The following is a 14672-nucleotide window of genomic DNA, read 5'->3' as shown; positions in this document are numbered from 1 at the left end:
GAGCAAACCTGCCTTCATCCCCCATGACTGTGCAAGAGTTCAACATTTATCTGAAACAAAATACGGGTTCTGTTTTGATGCCGCGTCCTGTTCGTTATGCAGATTGTGAAGAAATCTTATCAAAAAATGCAAGAGACTTTGGGAATAATGTATCCTGTTCAGAACAATTGACTGAGGAAACAAACAATCATATTCAGCAAGATGAAGAACATGGATATGTTAAAATAATTGCAGGTGCTATTGTTAAAACCCAGAATGAGGAAGAACAAGTGCAGGTTGATCTATCAGAAATAATTTGTGCACAGCCATCACCTACAGAACTTTGTGATGCCTTGCAAGAAAGAATAATTATTGCATTTCAAGATCCTTATGATGGAAATGACTTGAGCGTTTCTGCTGAGGAACTCCATTGTGCTTATTATGAAACCCTCAATGAATCATATATTTCCAGAACTCATGTTGTGAAGAAAGAATGCAGGAAAACCTTTCAAAGTCAGTATTCAAATCAAACAAAACCAGATAATACTTTGCGAAAGTCAAAGGCTAAATTTTCCAAGCAAGATTGTCAGAGACCAAGAACATTTAAACATAAAGAAGAAGATGAAAATTCTGAGTTATGCAGCCAAAGCATTCTTTTTGTTAGCCCAACTGAAGAGCTGCAAAACACAGTTATAATGATCTGTGGTTCAGATACAGACCAAAAAGAGAATCTTACCCTTACTCACTTTGTGACAGACCAGAAAGCACAAGGTCATCAAGAGAAACTTCTCACAGTCGTAGACATGATGAAAGATCCTCACGAAGCTCCACGCCCCATAGTCCTGGATGTCAGCAAGATTTTTCACAAGAGGATTCTCCGTTTACAACAAATGAAGACTATGAAGGTACTGTATAGGCTGATGTTTTTGTTAGATGGTAACATTTTGTAAATAAGTATAATTGCCACCAAAACCATATTTATTTTGCCTTAAAAGTTTCTATATGTAAAAATGTAATTAAAGATAAGCATAATTAATTAACCAAAATTGGTATATCTTCTATTTGCTGTGTTAATTTGGATGTATGATGTGGATAGTCTGTTTCACATTGTAAGCATAAACCATCCAACCAGTGGCCACAACCTGTCAGCAGAAAAATGTCAGATGCATATCCTCTCAAAAAGAGTATAGTAAATTCTAATTTAAATAAAATAATTTTATTACTAATAGTTGACAACTGGACCCAAATTTGCACAGGCCTTCTGGTACATTTCTACTGTAACTCTGTAGCTAGATCTTTGCTGGGAATTTCTGGGAGGCCTTTTCTGCGACGGAACCTTCAACTGCCCCAAATGAGGGTGCGTGGTAGGGACTCTACATTGGGAATTCCAATTCTTCCAATCTCAGTAGGACCCCATATAAATTTGGAGGCCATACAGTATGCCCATTAGGATGAGAACTACAAACCTCCACAATGGGGCCCCATCAGAGGCTCCAGATCAGGAATTCTGCCCGGATCCCCAAACAGCTGAATGGACAGGTAGTCATTTAAGGAGTGCTTCATTTTAAGAATAAAAATAATGCCACAATAGTTCTTACTTTCTTTATAATTCTGCATTTGTTACATACACAGAGGTCTGACCAGAAGTACTGAGGAGAAGGTGTTACGCTTCAGTCAGTGATAGCACTCCCGACTGATTCAGAATGTCACATATTTAAGTGCCACATCAGGTCTTGAGCACATAATCTATGCTGACAGTTTAGCAGAGTAGAAACATAGAAAATAGGTGCAGGAGTCGGCCATTCGGCCTTCGAATCTGCACCACCATTCAATAAGATCGTGGCTAATCATTCACCTCAGTACCCCTTTCCTGCTTTCTCTCCATACCCCTTGATCCCTTTAGCCGTAAGGGCCATATCTAACTCCCTCCTGAATATATCCAATGAACTGGCATCAGCAACTCTCTGCGGTAGAGAATTCCACAGGTTAACAACTCTCTGAGTGAAGAAGTTTCTCCTCATTTCAGTCCTAAATGGCTTACCCCTTATCCTAAGACTGTGTCCCCTGGTTCTGGACTTCCCCAACATCGAGAACATTCTTCCTGCATCTAAACTGTCCAGTCCCGAATTTTATATGTGTCTATGAGATCCCCTCTCATCCTTCTAAACTCCAGTCGATCCAGTCTCTCCTCATATGTCAGTCCTGCCATCCCGGGAATCAGTCTGGTGAACCTTTGCTGCACTCCCTCAATAGCAAGAGTGTCCTTCCTCAGATTAGGAGACCAAAACTGAACACAATATTTCAGGCGAAGCCTCACCAGGACCCTGTACAACTGCAGTAAGACCTCCCTGCTCTTATACTCAAATCCCCTAGCTATGAAGATCAACATGCCATTTGCCTTCTTCACCGCCTGCTGTACCTGCATGCCAACTTTCAATGACTGATGTACCATGACACCCAGGTCTTGTTGCACCTCCCCTTTTCCTAATCTGCTGCCATTCAGATAATATTCTGCCTTCGTGTTTTTGCCACCAAAGTGGATAACCTCACATTTATCTATATTATACTGCATCTACCAAGCATTTGCTCACTCACCTAACCTGTGCAATGCAGCCTGCAGCCTCTTAGCATCCTCCTTACAGCTCACACCGCCACCCAACTTAGTGTCATCTGCAAACTTGGAGATATTACACCCAATTCCTTCATCCAAATCATTGATGCATATTGTAAATAGCTGGGTTCCCAGCACTGAGCCCTACGGCACCCCACTAGTCACTGCCTGCCATTCTGAAAAGGACCTGTTAATCCCGACTCTGCTTCCTGACTGCCAACCAGTTCTCTATCCACGTCAGTACATTACCCCCAATACCATGTGCTTTGATTTTGCACACCAATCTCTTGTCTGGGACCTTGTCAAAAGCCTTTTCAAAGTCCAAATATACCACATCCACTGGTTCTCCCTTGTCCACTCTACTAGTTACATCCTCAAAAAATTCTAAAAGATTTGTCAAGCATGATTTCCCTTTCATAAATCCATGCTGACTTGGACCGATCCGATCATGTCACTGCTTTCTAAATGCGCTGCTATTTAATCTTTAATAATGGAATCCAACATTTTCCCCACTACTGATATCAGGCTAACCGATCTATAATTACCTGTTTTCGCTCTCCTTTTTTAAAAAGTGATGTTACATTAGCTACCCTCCAGTCCATAGGAACTGATCCTGAGTCGATAGACTGTTGGAAACTGATAACCAATGCATCCACTATTTCTAGGGCTACTTCCTTAAGTACTGTGGGATGCAGACAATCAGGCCCCGGGGATTTATCGGCCTTCAATCCCATCAATTTCCCCAACACAATTTTCTGCCTAATAAGGATTTCCTTCAGTTCCTCCTTCTCACTAGACCCTCGGTCCCCTAGTATTTCCGGAAGCTTATTTGTGTCTTCCTTCGTGAAGACAGAACCAAAGTATTTGTTCAACTGGTCTGCCATATCTTTGTTCCCCATTATAAATTCACCTGAATCTGATTGCAAAGGACGTTTGTCTTCACTAATCTTTTTCTTTTCACAAATCTATAGAAACTTTTGCAGTCAGTTTTTATGTTCCCAGCAAGCTTCCTATCATACTCTATTTCCCCCCTCCTAATTAAACCCTTTGTCCTCCTCTGCTGGATTCTAAATTTCTCCCAGTCCTCAGGTTTGCTGCTTTTTCTGCCCAATTTATATGCCTCTTCCTTGGATTTAACACTATCCCTAATTTCCCTTGTTAGCCACGGTTGAGCCACCTTCTCCGTTTTATTTTTACTCCAGACAGGGGTGTACAATTGTTGAAGTTCATCCATTTCATGTACTGAAGGAGTGCTGCACTGTTGGAGGTGCTGTCATTCAAATGAGATGTTAAACCGAGATCTGATCTTTTCTCTGAGGCGAACAAAAAGATTCTTATTTGAAGAAGAGCAGCAAATTCTCCCAGTGCCTTGAACAACATTTATTTGTTACCCATCATCTTCCATACAAGTAGGCATAGGTCTTCTTGGCTTGCCTGTGATAGTATTACAGCCACCTTTCATGTATGCTCCTCTAAGATGCACAAGGATATCCTGTAATAGTTACCTGATCTTTTTTTTAACAATCTGTGTGTTTCTCTCTGACCCTTTGTTTCACTCTCTTCAATTTAATAATTTCTTTATGTGACCTCTGCTGGTGTCCAGCTCGTGCCATCTGGCCTCAATTACAGTAATCAGTGCCTCCACTTCACCCTGTAAGGAATTCTTGGTTCTCGAGCCACATTGCATATTGTATTGCAGCTCCGATTTTTCCACTAAGAATTAAAGTTCTCACACACAACTGGCTCTTTAAAAGTGGATAAATGTAGACCGGGAGCTGTACTGGGCATGCGTGCCCATAGCGGTCATGTCAAAAACCTCCCTTTTTTTTGCGCATATGCAGAAGGAGGCTGTCATTTACTCTACATGCCTATTGTTTGTACTATCACAAGGTGTGCCACCTGAGGGCACAGCAGTGGGAGACTTGTACGTTACCTGTACAGGTGTGCCTGGCCTAGTATAAGAAGCAGGCCACCAGGTGTGATCCTCACTCTGGAGTTAACAAATAAAGGACTACGGTCACTATAGTTCAAGTGCAGCACATTGCCTCATGGAGTCATTATTAGACCATCCAAGACACAACAATTGGCGACAAGATTACAGACTTTCACGCGAAAATGACTACCCTTGGTACGTTGCAGCAGTTCGCCGATGGTGATGATTGGGATGCCTTCGTGGAGAGGCTCGAACATTTCTTCACAGCAAATGACCGGCCACACTGGTTGATAAGCGCAGAGCTATCCTGCTAACCAGTTGTAGGCCCACCGTCTATGGACTCATCAGGGACTTGCTGGCACCAGGACGTATGAGGAGCTCGTAACACTGATCCATGAGCAACTCAAGCCCAAGGAGAGCATCCTCACAGCCGGACACCGGTTCGACACCCACCAATGGCCTGAAGGCCAGGAAATCGCGAAATACGTCGCAGACCTCAGGAGGCCGGCTGCACCGTGTGATTTCGGCGACCACCTCAACGAAGCGCTACGGGACATTTTTGTCATTGGAATCGGCCTTGAGGGCCTTCTTCATAAGCTACTGTCGGTGGATACCACAGTCGCACTGCAGAAGGCCATCTCTGTGAGCCAGGCATTCATGACCTCGACCTGCGGTTCTAGGCAAATGACTCACTCTCAGGACTCAAACCCGGCAGGTTTTGTGCACAGTGTGGACTGTAGAACGCGAACCATTTCAGCCTCCCAGTCCCTTAACTCAGAGTCCGCTGGTGGGGGGCTAATCGAGTAGCTCCATGCTGGCATTGTGGAGGGAATCACAGGGCTCACCAGTGCCGCTTTAAAGACTATGTATGCAAGGGCTGCTGCACAAAGGGCCACCTCCAGTAAATGTGTAAGAAAAATATGACTCACTATCGATGAAGAGTCTGCAAATGGCCATGAATCCAGCGCGGATTATGAAACGATAAGCAGAGAGGCAGCTCAGCCCCACGATGAGGTATATAGCATGTTTACCTGCACCACCGAGTGTTCCCCGTTGAGGATGGAAGTCGAGATAGATGGTGTTCCAATTTTCATGGAAGTGGACACGGGGGCGAGCCAGTCAGTAATGAATCAAGAAGCCTTTGAGAGACTATGGGACAATCAAGCTGAACGACCAAGTTGGCCCCGGTTCAGGCAAAGCTGCACACCTACACTGATGAACTTATCCCAGTCTTTTGTAGTTCGAATGTAAAGGTACTCCATGATGGCACGGTGCACAGGTTACCTCTGTGGATTGTTGCAGGTGATGGAACGCTACTCCGAAGAAGATGGATGGAGAAGATCCATTGGAAGTGGGAAGACTTCACCCCTCCAGCGATCGACGTCCTCCGCATTCGGAGCCACAGCAAGCCCTCACTTGAGGGGGGACCCGACACCAGAAAGCAGACCAGCACAGCACCCGAGGCACAGACCGCTCAGCACTACTGCGTGGAAATCCAGCTGGGACGACCCGAACGCACCTTCCAGGCTCCGGTGGCAGGACTCCAGAGAAAGAAAATCGGATCCAAAGGCGACTTTCCAGCTTCAGTGGCAGAACCCGGGGAGAAGAGTGATAGGTCCTTACGATACAGTATAAATGCACACGAGGCCCATGCTTGAGAGAAAGTCAGTCTGTGACCTATCCTTTATTCCTTAGCACTCAAGTGATGAAGGTGGGTGGAGCTTCCCCTTTTGTATCTGAAGGTCCAGGTTAGGAGTGTCTCCCACCTAGTGGTCATTGTTCTCACAGTGTACAACTTAGGTCAGATTATACATGGGTTACAATGCTGGTTGAATACATGACATCACCTCCCCCACAAAGTCTTATTGGGATCACAGGTTGAGTTTCTCTGGTGGTTTACTCTCTCTTGTAGAGCGCCTGAGTTGGGGCTCCGGTTGTTGGGTGCTGGCCTGAGTGCCTGCTGTTTGCGGTGCCTCAGGCCAGTCCGGACTGCCCGCAGTAATTGTGCTCTCCTTCCTTTGGTTCCGGTGTTCGGTCACCTGTGGTGGAGTGAACTCTACGTCGTGTTCTTCCTCTGCTTCTTCGATAGGATTGCTGAACCTCCTTTTTGTTTGATCCACGTGTTTGCGGCAGATTTTCCATTGCTAAGTTTAACGACCAGAATCCTATTTCCCTCTTTGTCAATCACAGTGCCTGCGAGCCATTTGGGCCCTGCAGCGTAGTTGAGGACAAAACCAGGAACATTTACATCAGTACATCGCGCTCTCGCATTCCTGTCATGGTAGTCATATTGTGGCTGGTGCCTGCTCTCGACAATTTCTTTCTTGGTGGGGTGTATAAGGGATAACCGGGTTTTGAGCGTCCTTTTCATTAGCAGCTCTGCGGGTGGAACTCCTGTGAGCTAGTGTGGTCGGGATCTATAGGCCAACAGGAGGCATGATAAGCGGGTTTGTAGGGAACCCCCTTGGATCCTGAGCATCCCCTGTTTGATTATCTGCACTGCTCGTTCTGCCTGGCTGTTTGAGGCCGGCTTGAACGGTGCCATTCTGACATGGTTAATTCCATTGCCTGCCATGAAGTCTTGGAATTCAGTGCTTGTGAAGCACGGGCCATTGTCGCTGACTAAGACGTCCGGTAGACCGTGGGTGGCGAACATTGCCTGTAGACTTTCTACCGTGGCAGAGGATGTGCTTGAATTTAAAATGTCACACTCGATCCATTTGGAGTAGGCGTCTACGACAAAAAAAAATTTTTTTCCCATGAAAGGACCTGCGTAGTCCACATGGATGCGTGACTATGGCTGGGCAGGCCATGGCCAGGGGCTATGGGGGGGCTTCCCTGGGCGCATTGCCCAGCAGAGCACACATGTTGCACCTGCGAACACAAAGTTCCAGATCTGCGTCTATCCCTGGCCACCAAACGTGTGACCTGGCAATTGCCTTCATCATGACAATGCCCGGGTGCTCATTATGGCGTTCTCTGATGAACACCTCTCTGCCCATCTGGGGCATGACTGCTCGGTTTCCCCACAGTAGGCAATCGGCTTGAATCGAGAGTTCATCCCTTCGCCTGTGAAATGGTTTAAATTCCTCAGGGCATGCCCTGTACGTGGCTGCCCAGTCCCCATTCAGGACACATTTCTTGACTGGAGACAACAGCGGGTCTCTATTTGCCCAGACTTTAATCTGACGAGCTGTCACAGGTGAGCCTTCGCTTCCAAAAGCTTCAACATCCATGACCATCTCAGCAGCATGTTCGGTCGCCCCCTCAGTGGTGGCTAGTGGGAGCCTGCTGAGTGCATCGACGCAGTTTTCGGTGCCCGGTCTGTGCCGAATTGTATAGTCATAGGCTGCGAATGTGAGTGCCCACCTCTGTATGCGGGCCGATGCGTTTGCATTTATGGCCTTGTTGTCGGCCAAAATGGACGTTAGGGGCTTGTGATCTGTCTCCAGCTCAAATTTCCAGCCAAACAGGTACTGGTGCATTTTCTTTACCGCATATACACATGCACCCGACACCATAGGACGACGCATCACACGTTAATACAAGTTTCTTACATGGGTCGTATAGTGTTAACAGTGTTAGAACATAACAAATTACGTGCTCTATTAATAGCCCTTTCCTGGCTGTCCCTCCAGATCCATGCGCGACCTTTGCGTAGGAGCACGTGTAGCAGCTCTAACAGCATGCTCAATTTGGGAAGAAAGTTACCAAAATAGTTCAGGAGCCCCAGGAACGAACGCAGCTCCGTCGTGTTACGGGGTCTGCGTGCTCTCTGGATCGCTTCTGTCTTGGATGCAGAAGGGCTGATCCTGTCCGCTGCTACCCTCATCCCCAGGAATTGTACCTCTGGAGCTAGGAAGATGCACTTTGCCTTTTACAGTCACAGCCCTACCCGGTCCAGTCTGCGTAGCACCTCCTCCAGGTTGTGGAGGTGTTCTTTAATATCGTAACCCATGATAGGGATGTTGTCCTGAAAAACCACCGTCCCTGGAATCGACTTGAGGAGGCTTTCCATCTTTCGTTGGAAGATCGCGGCGACCGAGCGAATCCCGAACGGACATCTGTTGTACTCAAACAACCCCTTGTGTGTTGTGATGGTGGTCAGCTTCTTCAATCACTCACCAGCTCCTGGGTCATGTAAGCTGAGGTCAGGTCCAATTTTGAAAAAAGTTTGCCACCGGATAGCATCGCAAAGAGGTCCTCCGCTCTCGGTAGCGGGTACTGGTCTTGGAGTGACAACCGATTGATGGTGGCCTTGTAATCACCACATATCCTGACCAACCCATCCGTCTTGAGCACCGGCATGATCGGGCTTGCCCAGTCACTGAATTCAATTGGTGAGATGATGCCTTCCCTCAGCAGGCGGTCCAATTCGCCTTCTATCTTTTCCCGCATCACGTACGGCACCGCTCTGGTCTTGTGGTGTATTGGCCTGGCGTCGGCGTTTATGTGAATCACTAACTTGGCCCCCATGAAAATGCTGATGCCATATTGAAATAATGAGTCAAATTTGTCCAGGGTCTGTGAGCATGATACTCGCTCCACAGAGGAAATTGCATTGACATCGCCCCATTTCCAGTCCATGACAGCAAGCCAACTCCTCCTCAGTAATGCGGGACCGTCCCCCGGGACAACCCAGAGTGGCAACCTGTTCTCCGAATCTTTGTGGGTCACGACTACCGTGGCACTGCCTAGCACCGGAATGATCTGCTTTGTGTAAGTCCGTAGCTGTGCGTCAATCGGCAATAGTTTTGGCCTCCTGGCCTTGGACGCTCACAACTTTTCGAACTGTTTGATACCCATCAGGGATTGGCTGGCACCTGTGTCTAGCTCCATTGATACTGGGATGCCATTGAGGAGCACTTTCATCATTATCGGTGGTTTCCTGGTGTATGAACTATATACGTGCTCCACATGAACTCGCTGAACTTCAGCTTCCAGCGATTTCCCCCAGCGTTCATTTCTGCAATTTCTGCAGGTATTTTGCTCATCTCTGCAAACTCCGGCTGAGTGTGTGCCTCCACGCCTCCAACATGAGCTGCTGTTGGAAACAAAAGATCCCTTGCCAGTCGATCGTCCCTGTCTGCCCCTGTGACTTTACTTGAATGCGCCATTAACAGGTGATGATGGCCCCATTACTGGCCGCATTGTCTCTTGCAATGGTGTGAATCGCCATTCAACTTGCCATTGTCTCTGTCGAACTCCCCCTTTGGGTTCGACTACATGTTGGGGCATGCCCGATTGCCCTTGTCTGCCTGGAGAACTGTGTGCTGCTTTAACAATGTTGAATCTCTGTCCCAACCATTCCTTAACACAGTGCCTCTCGTCTGTTCTGCTAATGGCCATGCTCGCGTGGTTTAAATCCCAGTTTCTCGTCGCCATTGATAGGTCCTTACTATACAGTATAAATGCACACGAGGCCCATGCTTGAGAGAAGGTCAGTCTGTGGCCTATCCTTTATTCCTTAGCACTCAAGTGATGAAGGTGTGTGGAGCTTCCCCTTTTGTACCTGAAGGTCCAGGTTCAGAGTGTCTCCCACCTAGTGGTCATTGTTCTCACAGTGTACAACTTAGGTCAGATTATACATGGGTTAAAATGCTGGTTGACTACATGACAAAGAGGATCACCGCAGTCGACATCGTGGATCGAGGAAAGATGGCGCCCAAACAACGAGGTGATGCGCTGAAGAAAAAGATGGCCGCGGCCAGACCACGATGTGCAGCACTGATGGAGCAATACGTGGCACCAAACGGAGAAGAGGATTGGGGTAAAGAAAGCAAGGCTCTCTTAAAGGAGGCCTGCAAACCACTACACTTAAAGGGACAGTTCCACACACCATGTAATAGCAACAGTAAGTTAGAGACAAAATGTGTAACTGATGATCAGAGTTGTGTACATGCAATAAGCAAGGGAAAGTTGCGCGATCATGTAAAATGTGTAATTGATGATCAGAATTGTGTACATGCAACCAGCGAGGAAAAGTTGCACGATCGCGATCGGAGCTACAGAGTATCCACCATAAGTAATGAAAAGTTGTGCGATGTAGGATTTCAACTGTACGCAGCCAATGCAGCGGGCAGACACCCATCGGGAGCATACAGGTCCAGCGAGCTACCCAATGCTGTAGTCTTTGTCCCCGGGACTAGAGTTATGCACCATGGAGTGTGGCCACAAGCAGCCAATGCACACGAGCTGCAGAGCAAGTGATCTCAGGAGGGAAACGGCACCGGTATCGATACCCTGCCCCTGATCAGCTCCACCTTTCAGGCACCCGATGGCACCAACCGCCACGAGCCCGGAAGAGCAAACTGTGCTAAGGCACAGCCCCCAGACCCCATCGCCACCAAGGCCATACCTGGAAACGAAGTGTCACTCGCTACAGTCCTCCCAAAGGGAACCGAGACCAGCCAGGATCCCAAACCAAACAACGCCCAGGCTAGCGAGTCAGCTGTTCCCTGTGAACTGCTAGACGACAGCCCCTCAAGGAGCAGCAGTGACCCAGGGCGCAAGAAGGGACAGGAGGTCACAGGCATCTGTGAACCTGCCTGATGCTAGGAACTACGGCAACAGCCCCAAGAGCAGGCAACTTGAGCCAACTGGGTTCCCACTGCCAGCACTGGGCACCGCGCCGCCACCAGACTGCCTGGACTCCATCCAGCAGTTCTGAACTAGTTTGTCCTTACACACCGGTCACTGACCCTCAGTACGCATCGATAATGTATCTCACCAGTCTTAACGTACTGGTCTCGCAACTGAAGCACAAATGAATGCAAACGGTTTTCCTGAGCTTGAATGTATATGAACGCCGGCATAACCTATATGTGGGAGGGGGAGAATGGAGTGGTCAGGGACACACACAGACAGCAACCACCAGCACTCTACCGCACCAACCACTCACCCAAGATTGAAATGACCCGCCAAGGGTCAACCAGATAGAGTTAAGCCCAGAGCACAGTCAATGCAGAGACGATTTGCACTAAAGGCTTGGGGGAGAGTGATGTCATGTATCCTACATGGCTACTGTTTGTACTATCACAAGGTGTACCACCTGAGGGCACAGCAGTGGGAGACTTGTAGGTTACCTGTACAGGTGTGCCTGACCGAGTATAAAAGGCAGGCCACCAGGTGTGATCCTCACTCTGGAGTTAACAAATAAAGGACTAAGGTCACTACAGTTCAAGTGCAACACATTGCCTCATGAAGTCATTATTAGAGCATCCAAGGACACACGGGGGGCATCGTTTTTTCGACGCATACGATAGGCTCCACACCCCCAAAGCTAAAGGATAGGCTGCGTGGCGCCAATTTAAAAAAATAGAACGGGTAAACTTGCTCGTTATTTTTTGGTGTAGCCGGGGCCAAAACAAATGAGTGTAACTCTTACAATACACAAAAAAAATGGCATTGGGGAAAATTGAGCCCATAGTCTCCAGTATTATTACCTTTTTAGCACAACAGTTCTATGTTCCAGGGCTAGTTTTCACATTCTAAGGTATTAACTCTATTCTTTATCAGTACACTAACTCCATGGGGATGAAATTGGCTTCCTTTGCCTCCCGTTAGCACCTCCGGGGAGGGATAACATGGTACTACCGGCTCTGCGACCAGGCACGGCGAGAGTACTGATGCCCACGAACTTGCCTTGCATTTAGCGATGGTGGTAAACCCTAATGCCACGATCCCCTGTGCTCTGGAGATCGTGACGTCATCCGGTGCACAGTGCTCTGGTACCGCACCAGATGCATAATTCGGTTCCGCCTCCTGCAGCATCGCTGGATGTCAACACCAGCAGCTGCAGGAGGCGTTGTATGGTAGGCCGGCCGCTGGGGAGCAGCATTTAAAGGGAGCGCCAGTGAGGTACATGAAAAATCTTGCAGAACCCTCTGTGCATTTTATTTCCCTTTTCTTCGACCGCGATTGCTCAGCCCTGCACTCTGTTCGAGTGCTTGTGGCTGATCGTCGTGGATGGCGGCTGCTGTCGGTGAGCAGGGGTGTTGATTTATTGTCGAGCCTCCAGCAATGGTCCTTCCCTTTAAGGGAGGGAAGGAACCTCGGATCCCGGCAGCGCTGCACTGGACATTGTGCAACGCTCTGCCGCTACCACCCCTCTTGCCTGGTTTAGCGCTCCAAGGGAAGTGGTAGCGCTTGATTTAGCGCTCCACTTCCTTCCCGGAGCATTAAACCCAAAGTTCGCATCGGCTTCACTTGCACAGCGCCCGGCGATATTTTTGAACTCCTGTGAAAGTTATCGCCCCGAACGGGGCGCTGCACAATCTAAACTATCGACTTGATGTTTCATTAGTACATCAATTCTATATTTTTTTTTTCAGTTTCTAAAGTATCCGCTCTAAATTTCTTTCTTATCCTGTAGGGTACTTTCACGATAAGAATACCCCCAGTATGAACCAATAATGTATTTTTGAGCATTACAGATAAGAAAGATCTCAGATAAAATCCCTGGGAACATCTCAGTTTTACGTCTAATCCAAAAGACGGTTTAGTAATTACTTGTACCATATCATGCAGCACAAGTGTCGAAACCTTTCTTTGAACAATTTCATGTAATGTAGAATAGAATTCTAACAGCATTAATAATATTAATGAAAACTGTGGCATTTTTAGGAAAAAAGCTGTTAGTATATTTTATCTAAGTCAAGCATACTGTGCATTATTTTGAATTGTACAGAATTTGGTAACATATACTAATTGCATGACAAAAACTTAATGATATATTTTTCTATTTTTTAGACTATTACCAATCTGAGAGTCCATTATTATCACATCCAGTACACTAGGACAAATTAAACAAGAGAAGGTACTATGAGTAATGTATGTTAAGTATTCACCTTTAACAACCATTTATTACTTGCCACACTGAAAAACTAATAACATGAAAAAATTGTTTTCTTGAATTGCAGTTTCATCATCAGGATTTCTTAAAACTTACAGCCACAAGACATGACATCGATGAAGCAAATGAATCATTGTTGCCTGCTGATTTGATTCAGTTACATCACATGTAGCATTTCACTTGCTTAAATAAACATCATTATGGCAAAGTGAATAATACATGGATAGCCTTTTAGTTAAATGCAAACATAATTTGGAAAGAGGTTGTGAGTAGGAATCTTGGAAGCCTACATACTAACAAATTTCACATGGTGTTGATCACAAGTTGAGACACTAAATAGGATAAATGTAATCAGAAAGTCGGCCTTCACTCATTTAATATATGACACGGATTTCCAGCTGTGCATTCAACCGGTGTATTTTAATACGTGAAGGAGAACCCAAGAGGTAATTTAAACTTGTGTATAATTTCCTGATATTCCTGCCTGCATATCACCGATTCATATTCATATTACAAAGTTTCCAGGCTTGCCAGATGCACAGCTGAATATTGGCCCGGAATTTGCAGCCAGCAGCAAAGCGAAGACACTCCACACAGGGATCTCGCAATCCGTGTCGAGAGCTTTGAGTTTTCTGACCTTGAATTCAATTCAACGGAAGTTAATAGGGATTCCATTTTGTGAATTGTTGTGACATCAACAGGCTGTCTAAGCAGCTAATCAAAAGGCAGAATTCTCACAGACAGCAAACAAGGAAGTGGGTAAGCCCTTAATATTCTAAAGGGGAGAAATTCCCCAGCGCCTCGATTGGGGGCAGTAACCGACTCGGGGCTGGACTACCTTCACCCGGCACAGAAGTTCTGCTCCGACCGCAAAATTGCAGTTACCACCCATCACAGGAAGGATGCGCTCCACTTCCTGTAGGGGCGGGTTCCAGGGCGCTACTGGGGCGAGTTGGTCAGCTCTACACAGCTGCTCCCCAGTGGCGGGCGGTGCAAAATGGGCAATTTCGACCCCCCAACTTTTTTAAATAGTTAGAGGGAACAAAACAAAGGTTGGAGCTCTCACATGGGGAAAAAGCAAACCTAAAATAAAGATGCACAAACTTAAAAATGTTTTTAAAACATTTCTTAAAATGAACAAATCTCACACTGCACAAAATTAAAATTATTTTTCCAGGCTCTTAACTTTTGTTTAGCAGTCAATACGCTGTTAAAGCCCCAATTATATCTAATCTCTTTGGATGGAACTTTTAATTTAACAGTGTACTTACTGCGGTAGAGCCGAAGTTTCCGTC

At 46.6% G+C, this 14672-nt stretch overlaps 1 long non-coding RNA gene across 1 annotated transcript; it reads left to right on the top strand.

Moving 5' to 3' along the window:
- Positions 1-699: 699 nt before the first annotated feature.
- LOC139248772 (uncharacterized) lies at positions 700-13524 on the top strand. The gene is made up of 3 exons (XR_011591066.1): positions 700-884; positions 13275-13341; positions 13445-13524. It is a non-coding gene; the product is annotated as an uncharacterized lncRNA (long non-coding RNA).
- The last annotated feature ends 1148 nt before the right edge of the window (positions 13525-14672 follow it).

Source organism: Pristiophorus japonicus, unplaced genomic scaffold (genome assembly GCF_044704955.1).
Source record: "Pristiophorus japonicus isolate sPriJap1 unplaced genomic scaffold, sPriJap1.hap1 HAP1_SCAFFOLD_294, whole genome shotgun sequence".
Lineage (NCBI taxonomy): Eukaryota > Metazoa > Chordata > Chondrichthyes > Pristiophoridae > Pristiophorus > Pristiophorus japonicus.
The sequence above is the reverse complement of the archived record's forward strand: the minus strand, read 5'-3'. Positions and strand labels throughout refer to the sequence as shown.